At 43.1% G+C, this 13,955-nt stretch overlaps 1 protein-coding gene across 1 annotated transcript in view; it reads left to right on the top strand.

The window, feature by feature from the left end:
* LOC119463675 (translation initiation factor IF-2-like) overlaps positions 1-13,955 on the top strand; it is a 70,763-nt gene that overhangs the window by 41,678 nt on the left and 15,130 nt on the right. The window lies entirely within an intron of this gene.

The following is a 13,955-nucleotide window of genomic DNA, read 5'->3' as shown; positions in this document are numbered from 1 at the left end:
CGCTGAATTTTATTATTTTCGTCACACCCAGATCTCTTGTCTTCTAAAACATACCTTCCATATCTTAGTGACCAGATTTGCTCCTCCCTTTTAGCATACCTTTTCCTCTCTATGTGTCCAACGTATAACGAACCTATAACTTGATTACGAAAGGCAAATTTCGACCCTTACAAAAACCTGAGCGATTTATGGAATTTTTTTCTCATCACGTCTACCTTCGACACGATCAGAAAAATTTGAAATTGTTTACAGCCTAGTAATGAAGTCATTTGCCTGGCATATGCTTGCCAGGAAATTATAAAAGCCAACAAACAAGACAGTCTGTGGTGACTTCGTTAGTTGGCTTCTTAGATATGACTTCGAAATCACAGTCACTTATGTTATCCCTAAGACGACTTCAAGGCGAAAGCCCATGTGCTAATGCATCAAAGAGGGGCGCATGACGTACACGTCCCCTTAATTCGCTTTGTCTGCTTCGCTTAGTCTACTTCGCTTAATCATCTCTTTCAATTCGCGGAGTCATGCTCTTAATTCGCTGAGTCATACTCTTTATTCGCTTACTCATCCTCTTATTCAATTAGCCTAATTCGTTTAGTCATCCTCTAAATTCATTTAGTCATCATCTTAATTATATTGCCTCTAACTCGCTTAAGTCACCACTTAATTCTCTTTAAGATCAATCTTATCATTCATCTTGCTTGATTACGGGGGTATGAGTGCTTGAGGGGGTATGAGCCATTGATGACGATAGTTTTTGTACCTTTCGTGTCGTCGACGCGGTTTCGCTCGAGCACTCTGAAGGTCTACTGAACGATGAGGCATATAAGGCTTTCGCCTTAATAAAAGTCAGGCCCCTCTGTTCCCTTTCTTCTCATTCATTACATAACAAGGGCTCGAATCCCGCAACACTGATGCCTTCAGGTAGCATGTGTGGGTTTATCACCAGTTGCCTTCCCCATAAAGATCACGTACACGTGACGCCTGCCACAAAAAAGTTATTTCACATCCGTCGCCAAGGCCGTGAGCTTGTGCGCTGGCGTCCCAGGCAGTCGCCTGAGGCGTGTTGCAGACGGGCACTTTCACCAACCCCTATCACCTGCACCGCCTGTGGCCCGCGCTGCACCCGTCGCCCGCTGCCCGTGGTGCGAGCACGAACGGGCTGATATGGCCCATATACTTTGGGAATGTCAACGCCCTGAAGAAGAAGGACCAAGAGGAAGGGGAAGATAACAGCAGGACCTTCTGAAGCGGTGCGCCTCGCTGAGAGATGGCAAGCAGCCCTCCTCAGCGAGGCACCCGGGACCAGGAGTGGGCCGTCCAGCGGGCCAGGCCATTGCCGAGGATCTCGAAAGATTTTTCTCCGGCGATGGACCCTGGCAGCCTAGCCCCGGGCACCAACAGCCTTACCGCTGGACAAATAAAGTTTTTCCTATCCTATCCATAAATACCCCTCAAAGGGAATATGAAAACTGCGCCGCGGTAGCTCAATTCGTAAGATCATCGGTCGCACTGGGCGAAGACGTGGGTTCGTGCCCTACCTGCGGCCAGTTGTTCTTTCATCTACTTTCATTTCTATGAATTCATCATTTATTATACTAAAATAAGTACACTTCATTCCTCTGTGCTGTCCTTGGTGTGTTGTTTGTTGGCTTCGTAAGGTATTACTAATCAAAATCGGCTCCTCGGTTTCCTGTCTTCTCGTTCATACCAGGCACGTAGTATCTCACAGTGATGCGCAATGATTGTTTACTAATGCTTCTCAACGGCTCTGTAATAAAATGAGGTGGCTTTATTGCGCAGTGAAACTGCAGTAACAATACTGAACGCTAGGAGGCGTGTCTTAAAGTTGAGAATTACTATCTTAATGCCGCCTGTGCAGCTAAGCAGTCTTTTTATAATTTTCCATCACCTAACTTATTATGTAACAACCAAAAGAAATTTTGGAGTGTTGTAAAAGGTGAACAGACGCATGTGATTATCCTCAACGAGGACCCAAGTGAACACACAGAGCCTGGTCAGTCTCTTTTAACGTGATAGCGTTAAGAGCCGCGTGTCGGAGAAGATTCGGCGTCGGCGTCAGGAGGAAATAATCATGCCGAACCACCCCGACTGGGCGAGCACTTCGCGTGGCGCAAGGCGTTAGTGAAAAAAAAATAATTTCTCAAAGTAAAATCTGTCAGAAAAATAATAAAGTACGACCTGCAGCACAACCTACAGACGTGATAGCGTCGGATTGTAATTTGAATACAGGAGAAAAAAGCCTGATAAGCAGCCAGGGATCCTTGAATGCTATCGCGTTCCACTAATAAAGGCGAAGCTTAAGCATCTTTCAATTCTGATGGTGTTTCGCTCTACTTCGGTTCTAGGAAACATTCAGGGAAATGTTGAAAACCGAGTCTTCTATATTTTGATCGGGCCCCATGTTGCAGAAAATACGGTGTCGGTGTCGGAGTCAAGGGCGTCCAAAAACGCTATCGCGTTCCACTCTTTAAGGCGAAGCTTAAGCGTAATCCAAGTTTAAATATTTAAAAGTGTGCTCTCCAACAACTTGCGCTCTTGTCAACCAAAGGATTCCTGTGCCGTTTTTCTGTCGAACTTTTTCGACAATGTATATTCTTATATTACAAACTGCCTGGATTGCTGAAATTATTGACTCCTTGAAACTGTTGTATTCATGCGGCGTTGACAGCATTAGATCGAATGTTTTTAAACAAACAATGATGTATTCCGCCCTAATTTGTACTAAGATTTCTCAGCAATTACTTGGCCATGGCTCTTCGCCATCAGACTGCAGGATTCGGAATGTAGTTCCAGTTAATCACTACGGTAACACACATTGCCCTCTTAACTACCGACGCACTTCATTACCGATCATTCCCTGTGAATATGGAGCATAAATTCTATAGTAGCATTTCAGCAATATAGACTCGAATAATTTCATTGCGACAGCTCCTCACGGCTTCGGAGGATCGCATTCATATGAAGCTCAATTACTGATTTTACACATCGCTTGCACACTGTACTGGAGAGAAATTCTCATGCTGGCTGCATATGCCTGGATTTCTTTTCTAAGGCTTTTGAGAGAGCAAGACACGCTCTAGTTATGGTAAAGCTTTCAGCTGGTGACTTAGTTTCTAAGCTGTTCACCTGGATAAAATTCTTTCTAGCTAATTGCCTTCAGGACATCACTGTTAACGGTCACAATTATAATCTCATATGCGCTACACCTTGTGTGCCTCATGCCTCTGTTTTATACCCGCTGCGTTTTCTAATGTACATTATTGGCTTACCATGTTGTGTTTCTACTAATATACGTCTTTACGAAGGCGACAGTGTGATATATCGAGATATTTGTAACGAACGGGATGGTCATGTACTACAGTCTGACTTAGATAGTTTAATATGTTGGTCTGATAAATTGTTATTGAAGTTAGGCATTAACCAATACAAATTAGTGTGTGCCTTCCCCAAACATGGATACCCTCCAGTTTATAAACTTCGCAGTTCTATGCTTGAACACAATTCGTGTTATCGATATCAAGAGAGAGAGAAAGACAGAAGAAAGGGGAAAGGCTGGGAGGTTAACCAGATGGGAAGATCCGGTTTGCTACCCTACGCTGGGGAGAGAGGGGAGGGGGAGGTAAATTGACAGGAAAGTAGAGATAGAGAAAGAAAGGAGCACAGATACACAATCACAATCGGTCACAGGTGTCACTCTAACCTCCGATCTGACATGTAAAACCCAAATCAACATTATAAGTAATAGTGTTCATGGAATATTCCGATATATACGTCGAAATTTTAGTAATAACCCTGCCGCACTGCTTCCATACAAAACCTTTGTCCGCTCTAAATTGGCATACGCCACTGCGATTTGGAATCCTAACCTTGATAACCAAAATAATGCGCTGAAACTATTCCAGAAGAATGCTACAAGTTTTGTCGTAGCTAACTATTGTCGCTCAGATAGTATACCATTGCTAAAATGTAGGTTATCAATGTCGCATTTCTCACTCCTTTGAAAAGTTTTTCGTTTATCTATGTTTCAACAAGTCAACTATCATCATTTTTATACGCAGAACTCATCCCTGCACCATACATGCCATACATTACGATTCGACCAAGTTAACAAAGTTGGGTGTCGATCCTGTCGCACAAGCACATTTATGTATTTTTTTGCATTAAGCACAGGTCACGAGACTGGCGCTAGCATTGCTTCTATCACGTATCATCGCTTGTTCAGACAATATTTGTTATCGTTTTACGCTGCAATTGGTGTACCACATGACCATGTCTTTTTGCGTGTGCGTGTGTTCCTACGAGCTCTTTTGAAGCGAACCTTTCTATGTCTCACTGATTCGTCCGTGAGCGCCGAAAACGCACTGCAGGAAAGCCAAGTTACACAATGGAATTATCTGCGCATCTGCGTGCACAAAATTAGAACACTACAGTTTACATTGGCAGTTGTACCTATAAGAACAATGGGAAATGCCACGCCACGCGACTTAGACGAACTGTATGTATCTGCGTTGCATTACGCGCGTCACGCAATGCATTCCCTGCCGTCACCATGGGCAGGCAGCGGGTGCAGCGCGCGGTAGAATTACAAGCTGCCGTACGCGAACCTAAGCGTGAGCGTGATCGTACCCGTAAGGCCGATCACGTGTATCGGCAACGGCATGCAGTCCGTGAAACTGTGAGTGTGTGTAATGAACGACTACATGATCTAAAATAAGGGCTGTGCAACTTAACGATATGTGTCTTCATTCAACTTCAACGTTCAAAGAATACAATCGTAAACAAGCATTCAAATCTCATATGCATCGCACCGGGTCGCTTAGCATTTCTTGGGTTCGTTGCGTGGTCATGGGCTTTGGATTTTCACTTTTATTCAATTTGCATGGGGGAAAGCTTCGCGTTCAACCATCTCTCTTTCAGAAAGGGGCTTTTATCTTTTTAAATCTTCTTTATTGCGTTGTGACGGTTCGACTTTTTTCCTTTCATTTGACCTATTGATAAGCTTTTGTATAAACCAGCTTGCTCTCACTCATATTTCTTCCCTTGCCATATTTTCGCAATTGCTGTTGAGTTGTTTACCACTCCCCTCTACAATGTTATTTTGTGCTTTAGGATACGTGGAATAATTAAATAAATAAATAAATGTTTTTCCCTGACTTAAAGTGCGATGCGAAGCATTGGTGGTTGTGGTAGAAAAATCTGAGAGCTAAGCCATTCAAGTCACTGAATTCAAGCAACCCAAAGTATTTATGGTGCCAACAATTAAAAACAAAATCAGTGTAGCCCATCTCATGATGACAGTCCATGATAATGCGATTAGCACTCAAGCAATGTATTGCTGTAGAAACGTTTATTTAGAAACTCTAGGAGGAGATTCAAAGCCTTCTTTTGATTCGGCTGTTTGCTACATATATAGATTGTTTACTTATGATTACACTGTCTTAGGTGAATGGGTTAAAGGTAGATGCAACTGCCTAACGAAGGCTACCCTAGGCATGCACTGTTCAGAAGCGGTAAGCAACAAGAGCGCAATGAAATAACATGGAAACATGAAACAAAGGAAAAATCAGTTCAAATGGTTACTTTAAAATACTAGCAGACAAAGGCTTTCTTTTTTTTACAATCTGTATGGACATCATTATCGGTAAAGCGAAACACTCGGCAAAATTTCTGCGAAAAAGCAATGTTCAAAAATTGAACAGAACCTTGGGTGAATTTCCAAAAAAAAGCGTTACTTTAAACAAAGGAGCTACTGCATTCATCAAGGTTTACTTGTGTGGTTCATTGAGAGCAAACACGCATGGAATTTTCGTGCCGGCAGCACTATCGCTCTGATGTATTTCACCCTTGTTCTCACTGTCGCCTCTGAGCCCGAAAACAACACCGTGTTAGCTTTCCACGCCGTCCCACCCAGCTTATGTGGCGGCAGAATTTCGTTTTAACGCCAAGCATAAAAAAATTACGCGAGTCTGCTCTCGTACGAGTGCCTGAGGCAAGAAAACAATTTGTTTACGCTAGCTTTAGAGGACACGATTTCAAGGCAAAAAGCTACAAGAACGTTGCACCCAACCATAGTATGCCTCCAACCTGAGTTTGTGCGCTTTAATATTTGCACTTCATATGCGCGTATGTTATGTTGATCTGTTCTGAGATCATTTACTTGATTGCCCCGCACTGCTTAGAATCTGTCTTCCTCGCCAAACTGCAGATCGAGGGCACGAGCTTTCTTCAGAATGCGTCTTTGTGAATAAGGGGTGAGCGTGACAACTTCGGAGGTTTCCATTCGGTTATTTTTCGTTTAATACCGGTGTCTTCTTGCTTCAGTGGATATTTTTTTTTTCATTCGTGCACACTGCCTGTCAGAGCTTGCTCTGTCAGATGCATGAGCGTGCAATCTTCAGATTGCAGTAAACACGCGAACTACCGTTTAGTCAACGTCATAGCATGCACAAGATAACGCAAACGACATCAATAAGGTTAGTCACTGAAAGAGCGGCGTGCGGAACAGCTCATGGAGAAAGGACACTTTCAGACCGTTCTCAGACGGTGTCAAAAACCGCTGCCCGTGAAAACTAGTTTTTTTTTCTTCTTCTATTTTTTCGAGGACGGCGGCTTGCAGCGTGACAAAGAGAGAAAGAGAGAAATACATATTTAGGGGTCTTTTGTGTGCATACCATGCGCAAAACTTTGGAAAACAAATCGGCTTTTTGCAGAGCCCTTATTCGAGTGGAGTATACACGGCTCTTTTACACAAGCACACAGGCGGCATCACTGTATTGACAACTTTTCCGGGGCTGTCGCTCGCACGTGTGTAGCGAGAATAATACAACTATCGGCACTTTCCAGTGCACTCTATTCTCTCTTGGTTTCGTCGGTAGAGGCGAGCATCAATGGTTCTTTTTTTAATCGTTTACCTTTAACATAACTAGACGCTGTGTGAATATGTCTGAACACGTTCGTCCTGCGTGAATCAGTATGGTATCGTCCATGCTATGGGAAAGGATATTTACGATAAATATTCGTGACGAACGTGGGGAAGACAGCCAACCACTCTGTCCTCCCCTAATATGTAAATCCAGAGGAAAAGCATGAAAAGGCGATGCGTCGTTAAACCGTAGCTCCTATTTGTATATCCCTTGATGCAGAGAGGTGCTCAGAGTATTTCATTATTTCGGGGAAGCATGTTTGCTGCCAATCTTAGTGTCCAAACATCCTCTATTCTAGATCTATACACCAAAGATTTAAAATGCCCCCTCCAAGTAGAGAGAGGGAATATGAAGAGATGAAGGTAGGGGGTAAACCAAAAAAAAAGCATCAGGTTGTCTACCCTAAAGCCCCTCCATCATGGTACAGGGCCGCTTCTGCTTAGTAGCGCCAACACCTGATGTGCGCCGCCGTTCTGTGATTCGTCAGTTACAGTAGTTCCACTTTTGCACTTCCGACTTTCCTGAATTTCGCTTTCGGTAGTTCCGCTTCCTAAGCTTTCGCTTTCACTTCTGTTTCACGCTCCACTTCTACGCAACAGTAGCAGATGGCAGATGACGCCAAGTCCACTCAGAACGGGCAACAACGCACAGCAAGGACCGTATGAAACTTCCACAACCCAAAAGCACTGAGATTTATGGATGAAGCGTTAACTCGTCAGCGATCGATATAAGCAAGCAACGTTTGGAGTATAGTGGAAAAATAACAGGGAAGGGATGGATATAACTAGTTTTGTTACAGGCACAGGTTCAAAAATGAGATAGAGATTTTAAATGAGGAAGGAGATCAAGGAGACAAAGGCAAAATACTATACTGATAACAGATGTAGCAAAACGTGATTAGCTCAAGCAGGCAATGTGGTCATTTGTGTCCGCCCCGTTTAGAAGGAGATGCCAAATGCCGACAGAAATCATCGACACCTTCATTATCAGAAGCTAAGAGAACGTCATGCTTGACCTCTTGAGCTGAGGTGACGAGCGAGAACAGAGCGTGGAGGAGGAGGGTATGTTCGAGGTAATAACCCTGGTATAGTAGAAAACATGTTTGGAGAGGCTCTTAGCTGGCCTACATTGAGAAAGAAAAGGGATCAATGGCAATATGAGAGAGAGAGAGAGAGAGAAAAGAATTGGCGGTGCATCCATCCTTACGACATGACTAACGGCATAAATGCGATTAGCAATATATATTGTAATGATTATGTATTTCGCGACTATGTTTTATATGGTATGACGATTATTATGAAGAACGGCACATACGCGTTGGCACATACCCAGGGACACAAGTTGGAGAAAAAGGAGAACAGTTCGATTCAGACATAAATGGATGCCGGGAAGTACGTGCAATATGTTAACAAAGGTTATCGCATTGAAACAAGAAGGTTCCCTGAGCATATGAGCACAAAATGGCAATATTGCGTGGCCAAAGGCGATCACACAGGCCCATAATAAAAACGAAACGCTGAGCGAGTCTAATGCGAGTGGAAATGTCTTCTACTTTTTCAACGGCAAATTGTGAACACTGTAAGAACACCTAGGAATGAACAATTTTCTCCTCGTTTGTGTTACACAAGATGCAACGTTTCGATAACCCATTAACTGTCAATCTGGAGAGCTGACAGCTTGAACGACAAAAAATTTTGAATTCACATATGCACAGCATAGCAAGGTACGCTTCCATTATTTCCTAGCAGGCTTTTGTTTTAAAGTTCACCAATCTCACTTTAAAGTAAAACCCATGGCTTACAGTTTAGACGTCCGATCCATTTCAGCTGCTATTATCACGTTGTTTTTATAGTCGCTGATTGTTGGTACTACGAGGAAGAAAATACATTTATCAGAGTTTTATCGTGCTTTCATTGTTTATTTTTTTCTTGACTGGCAGGTCATGTTTACTTTCACTGGAATCTAAATCGGCTTGCAGTTCAATACGGATTCCGCAATTCTGCTCGCGCAAAAAGGATTTGAAACCTGGTTTCACAATTTCAGGATTTCACAATTACTTGATAGCAGCAGCATTTCTGATTTTCGAAACTGGCTATCGGTTTTTCGACGTGCTTTATTTGATCGTTCTTTTTTTTATTGAGTGGCAGGCTCGCTTCCTTCGCCATAAACGTAAGCACAGTGATATCACAATTGTTCAAGGATTTTGACCCTCACTATTGTGCCTGCATTGCCAAGCACAGTTGCACAATGTTAATTTAGGTATTTATTTAAGGTTTACCATTTCTTTGTTTCTGCCCGGTTATCGCGGTGTAATAAAGCGCATTACAGAGTAAATTTGGCAGAATATACACACTTCTGTTCGTCAAGTTAAAAATTAAGAGGTCTAGCTTCTCCAAAATGCACAGTTTCTTATCGAGCGACCGAATGGACCATAATAAAGTTTTTCCATCCATCCATCCATCCACCTGTCGTTCTTTACCGCGCACTTAAATATAAGTACACGAGCGATTTTTGCAATCCGCTGACATCAAAATGCACCCGTCACGGCTAGAAATCGAACCCTCAACCTTACAAAGTTATATGTTTACAGGATTGGATCTTGTGAGTCTTTTTGAACGCTTAAAGATGAGACCTCATCGGAACCTTATTGCAGGAGAGCACCGACGTGGTACTTACAGGCTTAGAACAACGTCATGGAGAAACTCCGCAAAATCTGTTGTTGTTGGCGGCTTCCAACAATTGTAGAAACTTACAACCCCTTCCGAATGTGTACGGACCGATACCAAATTGCCCGAAGGCAAATCGGGCGAATCACCTGAGCTATTTGGAAGGCCTTCGATGTAATCCTCAAAGCCGTGTAACATAGTAAAGGGAGTTGGGGTGAAGTGACGCTGAAAAGCTTCGAAAAACTGCGGATGCAATCATCCGTAAGTCTCCGAGCTGTTCTTAATGAGTTTCAAACACAAGCCGTGTAGGCCTCATCCTGAATACCAAAGGACGCGGCATAAATTATACAGTCCCAAGCAAGCGAACCAGAAAGTTGTAGCCATGGTTGCAGCAAATTCAGGTAATCCTCGCTCTCTCTCGGGCGCTCATTAGTTCTATCAAATCCTGCTTATAAGCAGGATAATGCTACACTATCATGGCAGTGACCTTATCACCACGCACCTTTTTGGGACAAAATGTATATAACCAGGCAGTTACCTCAACTACTGATAACACTCATTGATGTTACTAAAGCACAAAACAAAGTCATTAGGACCAGGACATGGCCACGGCGGCCGCCTTTCGTTGGGGGCGAAATGCATACAACACCCATGTACTTAGATTTAGGTGCAATCTAAAGAACCCCAGATGGTACAAATTAATCCGGCGTCCGCCACTACGGCGCGCCTCATAATGAGATGGTAGATTTGGCACGTAAAACCCCCTAATTTGAAGACCAGGACATGAGAGAGGGTCACTCGAATCTAAGTTTTGACATGTCCCATTTCCTAAGCAGTGGGCCCTGCTTCCTGTTCTTCTAGGTCTCCTACGGAGCCTTTCGCCTAAGCAACAGTTCTTGGACTGTTAGAACAAGCATTATTTTCTCAATTTGATCTGCATAATCATATGCGGTGCGCAAAAGTATTTGCCCATGTTGGCGCCTTCCCTCTAATAGGAAACCTGTCTGCTATGGATAAACTTGGCGGCGAGAGACGCTCTTTCCTGTCCTAGTCTTCACTTTATTTCCCGCGTCGTAAAGCACCAAGCGCTGATAATGACAACCTTTTGTTGCCTTTGGTTGTTATTTTTTCTGGGGTTTTAGAGTGCGATCAGTTGAAGTAAAACTTACAAGACCAATTTCATGACTCAACATGGATAAAACCTCCTATTCAGCCACAGCTCCTTATGGAAAATCAGTTCTGCGGAAGCCCACAAGGAGAGGAAATACATGAAAGAGAACATTTGACTTTCTTCCACCTTGCGAGCTTGTGGAAAACTGATTTGTCACATTCAGTCTCCCACTGCCCCGAGTTGTTGATTAATTCGCCCTCGCTCTGCAATCGGCTGGCCTCCTGGTTAGCTCAGGTGGGAGAGCGAGCGCCCTGGAAAGGCCGCAGTCCAGGGTTCGAATCCTGGGCCAGGGACGGTTTTTTTTCTTTAACGGCTAAGGTTTCTTTCTGAGAAGCCCGTATGGGTTTTGTTTGTCTTTTCGTGCTACAATTCGGGTAGATGCCAATTTTTCCCTTCCAGCTGTTTATGGGTTATGCAAATTTTGCCCAAGTCAGTGTTTCCTTTGAACAGTGCGAGATATGGTTATGCCATGAAAATCGGGACGGCTGTCATTGCTGTTTGAAGCGAATGTACGTCTGCTATTTTGATATGCGAAAGCAGTTACGTTTTCTACATATAATGAGAGCAAGGTATTAAAACCTTTCATCCTTCCTTCTGAAGAAGCACTATAGTGCTGATATTGTGCTTGCTAATTCTAGTCAACATCTGTGCGGATGCGGATTTACGACACGTATACTTTTCTTTCTTTAATGGCTGAAGGTGTCCATATTTTAAAAGACGTACACTTAGTCTGCCCAACACCAAGATTATACAAGCGGTTCATGTTTCGTGCTGAAGAGTAATGCAATTTATTATGTTACTAAAGAGGGTATTACGTGCAACTGTTAAGCAAATAAATCAGAGCATGACAAATTCTAACTTCAAAGTTTTTAAATGTAGCTTTCTCAGCAGAATATTCCGCGTTCTGTGTCGTGGAATTTTGTCTAGCCGAGTGGTGCAGATATAAGGTCAGTCGCATAAAATAGCCTTTAAAACACAAACGAGATAAGGGGAAGGCATTTGGTTAAAGGGACACTAAAGGAATATAATAAGTCAAGGTACATCCATAGATTATTCGTATTGAATTCTATGCTCGTTTTCTGTCTGACAAAATAACACTTTATTTAGTAGGAAATTACCGCCGAAGGCCCCACTGCTTCTTCTCAATTTGAACGGCCCACACCAAAACGCACTAGCTGACGTAATTTCCACGTGACCACCTTCTATGACATTCTCCTGGCAATACATCAGTAGTGACATGACAGGAGAAGTACCATAGTCCACAATAGGTTGGCGCCTTATTTCTCATTTTTCTGATTTTTTTTCTCTTACAACAGCTCTGTTCTCAGTACGAATGACGACTTTGTTGCTATATACAGATGACTAATCTTTCCATCTAGCTCGACCTAATATTTTTATTTATTGTCCCTTTATTGCAACGCAGAGAGTCAGACATTAAAATCATGATAATATAAAATAACACCCAGTAGGCCATAAAGTGCGTAATGATTGTTACCTTAAATCTAAAGGATGCTTAGATGTCATATCACCGTTCTATTTAAACCTTTGGCATGTAGCAGGTACGTAAAAAATCTGCATAGATTTATTTGTGTCTCCTGTTCTGCATCATCATATTGTTCCGTTCATCAGCGACAAGACAAATGTAACTAGTTAATGCCCCACCACTTTTCGAATACATCACTAAGTGCTATGAACATAACGTCACCTGAGCATGGCATTGCCACGTGTATGACCACCATGAGACAGTAATTTTGTGCCACAAAAACGATGCTCATTCTTGCGATATTGTTTTTTTTTTCTATTTGATCTATCGGTAATGCCTTGCACACACATCAGCGTCATCTGAAATTATTACATTTAAGCTTCTCACAACCCCTGTCATTACTTTAAGCGACGCATTCTGCTTTCTGTACCTGCTGTAGGCTCCCATTAATGTCAGCAGAATTCCTGTCGTGCGTCAGAGGCGGTTTAGAATTGCCGCCATTACGGACAACAGCGTGAAGTCTTTAACAGCTGCGTTTACCCCCGACGCGCCCATTTTCCGCGTGCGAACTATGGAATAGCCATGTGTGCGAAAGGCAGCACGCTGTATGTAAGTTACAAATGTGTCTTATTCCCATATTTCAACATGTTATGACTGATGTTCGTAAGCAGGCAAACTAAATTTGTTTGTTATCTTTGTTCTTGTAGAGTGTTGTGTAATTTCCCATCTTTTGAACGCATGGTCATTTCTTTACTGTACATACTTACTACCGGTCATTGTCTTCCAGCGTGACGCCGACAGTGGACATAACAAATCTACGGTAACTTGGTTTACAAAGGACACAACATTTCAGGAAAGGTCAGAGTTTTGCAATTTTGATAGGCCTGATCGTGAAACGCCAGGGAAGCGAACAGGGATTCTCAAATCCTCTGACGCATTCTGCCTCGAGAGACTTGTGAAATTCGAAAAGCTATTAAAGAAAAGTCAACTGCGTACTCGAGAGTCTCTGTGCGTCTGATGCTGAGCAAACCATTACGGAAAGCAAGAGACCTCAGGCACGCTGTCGAAAATTCGATATCGGAGCACGACAGCCACGTAATCCTTCGTGACGTAGCATTTGTTTTGAAGTGGAAGCCCATAGTTCAGTGTTCTCTACTCAATTCTCTGTGCAAAATGTGCGCACTAAGGCACTTCCCAGAACGTCAGGCACGTCAGAAACGTAAAGGAATTAAATTTTGGATTTTCCCCTTGGGGCAGTGAGAGAAAGACGCGTAGTATTTAAGCGCATTGCACCCACTTATTAAGTAACAGAAAACATGTGAAATCGGCTGACGCACCCAAGACAGCGACGTTAAAGGTCCCCATCCTTTCTGCATTGCTCATATATTTGTTATAAACGCATTATTTCTTATGAAATCTTTGGGATCCGTGTTGAAGTAGTTCTCATTTTTTACCTAACCACTACTTGAAATGCTTCTACTACTATTGATTCTACCCGCCGCGGTGGCTCAGTCAGCTAAGGCATTGCGCTGCTGAGCAAGAGATCGCGGGATCGAAACCCGGCCGCGGAGGCCGCATTTCGATGGAGGCGAAATACAAAAACGCCCGTGTGCTTGCGTTATAGTGCACGTTAAAGAATCCCAGGTGGTCAAAATTAATCCGGAGCCCTCCAATACGGCGTGCCTCATAAC

This window comes from Dermacentor silvarum, chromosome 9, assembly GCF_013339745.2.
Source record: "Dermacentor silvarum isolate Dsil-2018 chromosome 9, BIME_Dsil_1.4, whole genome shotgun sequence".
In the NCBI taxonomy this organism is placed as follows: Eukaryota; Metazoa; Arthropoda; class Arachnida; order Ixodida; family Ixodidae; genus Dermacentor; species Dermacentor silvarum.
This window is presented reverse-complemented; position numbering and strand designations above follow the sequence as displayed.